We start from the raw sequence: 5,746 nt of genomic DNA, 5'->3' as shown, positions 1-5,746 counted from the left end.
TGTGCATATTATTTCTTTTTGAAATTTTTGAACCAGCATTTAGTATCTTGACAGATAATAAAAAAAATTTTTTTTGTAGCCTCCCTTGTTCATTTTCTCACATCTCAGCAAAAAGTATTAACAGTCTGGTATTTTCATGTAGTTATACATCTTTAAGGGTGTGTTTTTTCTCTACCACCTTCTTATAATGACAGGCAGATACATGAGTAGAGAGATGGGGAGCAATAATTATTATATTCCTTTGTTCAAAGAGAATAAATATGTATTTATTTTTTATGTGAATTTGTAAATAATTAGAATTGGGGAGTAGATCACAATATAAAATTTTGCCTTGCCTTTTTTCTTTCCTATTGTAAGATATTTTCCTGCATTAATAAAAAAACTTTTCCCTGGGGGCGCCTGTCTGGTTCATTCCGTGGAGTGTGTGACTCTTGATCTCAGGGCTGTGAATTCGAATGCCATGTTTAGGTTTAGAGATTACTTAAAAATAAAATCTTTACAAGACAAAACAAAACAAAACTTTTCACAGGTCATTGTAGGTAAACTTAACGTCCCTGGGAGGTGAACTTTTTCCCTTCCTCTGCCAGAATATGTAACAGCACAGAAAGGTGGCCTTCTTCTGTAATTAACTTTTCTTTTCTTTTTTTTTAAAGATTTTATTTATTTATTTATTTGACAGAGAGAGAGAGACAGCCAGTGAGAGAGGGAACACAAGCAAGGAGAGTGGGAGAGGAAGAAGCAGGCTCCTAGTGGAGGAGCCTGACGTGGGGCTCGATCCCAGAACGCTGGGATCACGCCCTGAGCCGAAGGCAGACGCTTAACGACTGCACCACCCAGGCGCCCCTGTAATTAACTTTTCATGACTCCTATGGACGTTGTAGGTGTATTTCCCTTGATGTCATGAATGTGTCCAGCTCACAATTGTGAAGTGCTTTTGGAGAACACATAGTCTTCCCGAGTTAGAGTAATTCAAATGCGTTGCTGTTAGGCAGCTACCCAGATCTCTGAAGTCACAGGCAAACCTCTTAAACAAACAAATAAATAATAAACCTCTTAAATTGGGAGGGATTCCTGCAGGATCTTATTCCGGAACCTGTATCTTGGTGAGAGTAGAAGGTAAGTGCCCCCTTCCTATAAAAAGGAAGCAATATTTACTTAAAGCAGCAACCAAACATGACTAGGATGTTAAAAAAAAAAAAGAACTAATAAATTGTATAACAGGGGCTTGAAGCTTACCATCTCCACGAGGAAAAAAATAAAATAAAACATCAAAATGCCAGATACTTATTGTTCCCTAGTGTGGTTAAATCTCAAAGATGAAAAAGATGACCATAGTTTTTTGACTCTGTAATGATCAAGACCAAACAAAAAGAGTTAATAGCAGTTTGGGGGGCGCCTGGGTGGCACAGTGGTTAAGCGTCTGCCTTCGGCTCAGGGCGTGATCCTGGTGTTATGGGATCGAGCCCCACATCAGGCTCCTCCGCTATGAGCCTGCTTCTTCCTCTCCCACTCCCCTGCTTGTGTTCCCTCTCTCGCTGGCTGTCTCTATCTCTGTCGAATAAATAAATAAAATCTAAAAAAAAAAAAAAAAAAAATAGCAGTTTGGAAAGCCGGCATTGTTTAAGTAATAGGCGAGTTGCTCATTTGCTTGTTTTTCCTTTTTGGCCCTCTCTGCTGTTATGGTTAACTCTCCCAGGCTAAGCCTAAAAATTCATCCAGTTTACACAGTGCTTGGGTGCTAGGTTGGGGGTTTCAAATCACGGGATTTGTGCAGTTCAATCTGGGATTCTAGATTGCGTATGGACTTTGCTCCGGATTTAGCTAGACAAGCATACTTTATACACATAAATATGTACATTAACAAACAGTAATAGATACTCTGTAACTGTAGAACATGCTGGAAAAATAATAGGATCCAGAGGAAAGTCCTGGAGGCAATTCCTTTTGGCTGTGGTCGTCTTGCTGGGGATGAAATGTCTCTTGGTGATCCCAGTTCTACCCTGCTCTCTTATTTTTCACTTTTCTTCCTGATGTCACTTTTTTTTGTGGGCTGTTTGACAGTGTGGTATGAGCAGAATATTAGCATCAGGTTTTCGAAGATGAATAATTTGATTTTAGTTTACAGCTCTACCCAGAATGGCTCAAAGGTGTGGAAAATGTACAGCCATCTCGATGTTTCTCCATGTGTGTCTGAGCCAGAATGTTCCGGCAGCTTCTAGGAAATGACTGTATTATATGTAAGAGAACAGGCGGGAGGCCTCTGGCTCCAGTGTTCGGTAGGACTCCCTGCTCTTGCTGCTGAGCCAAGCCAGCTCCAGCCACTTCTGTCTCTCATCTCCAAACTCCCGGAGCTTACACGAGGCTGTGTCCTTTTAGCTCAGTCCCTGACCTTCAGAAGACATCTGTATAAAATGGAATATTCCATCCTAGGATGGAGATTTTCCCCGTATTGGTCATTTTTCTCTTCCTCTGATAGAGCTTTGCGTTTTCGTTTTTCTGAATGTTTCTGCCGGTGACCATCCTATAAAGATTACGAGGGGGAAGAAAATTATCCTTCACCAACTGCACGAAATGCAAGGATTTCTCTTGCTTGTCCTCCTCCCTGTTCTTTTGTTTCTTATTTGGGAAATTCTTCCTGAGTCTTCCTATCTCCAGCGGCCTGGCTTTGGGGGCAGCCTAATTTTTAGTCAGCTGTTTCTCCCAGCATCGGCTGGAATGTATGCGTCTTTTTCCATGGACCCCAGAGAGGCTATGGACCCCAGCTCACAGGCTATCTCCACTGGAGCTTTGGGCCCCTGCCTGCCAGTCTGGCCCTTGTGTGATGGACTTGAGTGACCTTCCTACTGAGGCCCTGACTTGCTGGTTAATAGGTCAGAGCGTTTTTTTACGCGGGAGAACTTCTGACTGATTTCCAACACACTGCCACATTGCTGCTTTTTTATCTGCCACATTGTTTTACTTTCTGAAGTTGTTTTTTCCTTTCTATGAAATGAATACTCTTGATATAATGGAAATGTTTCATTTTCTCTCCTCGCTTGTAGGTTCCTTTGGCATGACCTCTCTGTATCTCAGAATCGTTTTTAGGACTTGGCACAATAGTTGATATTCAATAAATGTTTGTCGAATGAGATCGACCTGTATCTTCCATCTACCTTCCTCATAGATTATTTGAGATTGATTAATTAATTTTTAAAAATATTTCATTTCGGTGCACCCAAGCATCTGCCTTCGGCTCAGGTCATGATCCCAGGGTTCTGGGATCAAGCCCCGCATCGGGCTCCCTGCGCAGTGCGGTGTCAGCTTCTCCCTCTCCCACTCCCCCTGCTTGTGCTCTCTCTCTCGCTGTCTCTCTCTGTCAAATAAATAAATAAAATCTTTTAAAATATATATATATATATTTTTTAATTTATTCTTTGAATAATCTCCACACCCAAAGTGGGGTCCCAGGCCCACAAACCTGAGATCAAGATTCACATGTGCCACAGACTGAGCCAGCCAGGCTCCCCCTATTTGAGATTAATTTGGAAAGCAAATGTTCCTATTAGTGCCTTTACAAAAATAAAGAGAAATCAAATTAGAAAGTTTGCCAGTAGGCGAGTTGAAAGGTTGAAGCAATTGTAGATGCAAACCAGTAAAAACCCTATTGTGTGACTTTTCTTATTAGTTTTACATGGAAAAACAAGTGTATTGAAGAGATCATCTCCACTATATAGTTAGGGGTCTTCAAGACTAAGCATTTAAACTAATTTTTCAGGGGAACCTGGCTGGCTCAGTCAGAAGAGCATGTGACTCTTGATCTCCGGGTTGTGAGTTTGAGCCCCATGCTGGGTATAGAGATCACTTAAATAAATAAAACTTAAAAAACAAACAAACAAACTGGGGCACCTGAGTGGCTCAATCCGTTGAACATCTGACTCTTGGTTTCGGCTCAGGTCGTGATCTCAGGGTTGTGAGATCGAGCCTGCTGTCAGGCTCCCCACTCAGCCCTGAATCTGCTTGTCTCTCTCCATTTGCCCCTCCCCTTGCTTGAGCGTTCGCGCTCCCTCCCCGCTCTCTCCCTCTCTCTCAAATAAATAAGTCTTAAAAAAAAAACAAACCTAAGTTTTCAGAGGCATAGAATAATTTTCAGGCTCTTAGCTGTCGGGGACCTTAGAGATCATATGGTGTAACTTTATTGTACTGGTGATGAGACTGATGTCCAATTGACTTTCTCACATTCAGACAACTAGGTAGTGGAAAAATGAGGATGAGACAGAGTTCTTCTGCCCATAGGAACCCAGCACTTTCTCTATTGCACATTAGCTCTTTTAGCAGAATGTAGTTATTTGTATAGATGCTATCCCCCCCTAAAAGGGTCCTAAGTTAATGGAAGACAGAGGTCATATCTTTTTCATCTTGCTCTTTATGGAAGATAAAAGGTATAATGCCTGGCAAATGCGGCTACCAAATGGTAGGTGCTCAATTAACTCCTTTTGTTGTTGTTTTTTAAGATTTTACTTATTTGAGAGAGAGGGAGAGCACAAGCAGCAGGGAGGGGCAGAGGGAAAGGGGGGAGCAGGCTCCCAGCTGAGCAAGGATCCCCATGCGGGGCTCGGGGCTCGATGCGGGGCTCGATCCCAGGACCCTGGGATCATGACCTGAGCTGAAGGTAGATGCTTAACCGCTTAACCAACTGAGCCACCCAGGTGCCCCTCAATTAACTTCCTTTGAATTAAATTCTTACGTGATGAAATGTGATTCTTCTTGGCCTCCTGTTCATGGAACACCACTCTCTATTTGTTCATTAAATATTTGTAGATTGCCTGCTATGTACCAAACACCATGCTAGTATCAAAATGAGAGTGAAAATGAAGATCTCCATTTAGCTTTGAGTTGCTATTAAAATATTACTGTGCAGTGTTAAATATCTCAGAAAGGAAAGGAAGTGAATTCTCAGCTGATCTGTTTCCTTTTTTTTTTTTTTTAAAGATTTTATTTATTTATTTGACAGAGAGAGACAGCCAGCGAGAGAGGGAACACAGTCAGGGGGAGTGGGAGAGGAAGAAGCAGGCTTCCAGCGGAGGAGCCTGATGTGGGGCTCGATCCTAGAACGCTGGGATCACGCCCTGAGCCAAAGGCAGACGCTGAACGACTGAGCCACCCAGGCGCCCCTGATCTGTTTTCTTTTTATAGGCTCATTTGCATTCCATAGAATTTTAGTGCTAAAGAGAACTTAAGGTTACCTAAGATCACATTGTCAGGAAATGGCAAAGCAAGGACCAGAATGAATGTCATCTCCCTCAAAATCCAGTATTTTTTCTATTACAAAGAATTCCTTTCTTTTGCATTTGTAGAATAACATATGCATTAGTTAAATTTAACGTTAATCAAACGGAGATCCACATTCCTTCTGGATTAGATATCAAAATGCCTGAAAGGGGAATATGGAGTGCAAATAGGAGGAAGACAGAGCAATTGATTCTTAGCCAAAAGAACAGAAAATGCCCTAATTGTGTGCTTCAAATTATAGGCTATTAGAGCCACAAGGATCCTAAAAGCCCCCCTAAGCAAGCCCAGTTAGTTTCCAGATGAAGATGCCGAGGCTCAGAGAGGTTAAGGTGACTTCACCGAGGTCACACAGTAAATTGCTACGAGAGGTGGGATTAGAATCCCCGTATCCTAATTCCCAACCCACGAGGCCAGTGTTTCCTACATTTCAGTCACTTCCAAACGACATTTTCAATTTGTTTGAATCCACATACCATCT

This window comes from Ursus arctos, unplaced genomic scaffold, assembly GCF_023065955.2.
Source record: "Ursus arctos isolate Adak ecotype North America unplaced genomic scaffold, UrsArc2.0 scaffold_24, whole genome shotgun sequence".
NCBI lineage: Eukaryota > Metazoa > Chordata > Mammalia > Carnivora > Ursidae > Ursus > Ursus arctos.
This window is presented reverse-complemented; position numbering follows the sequence as displayed.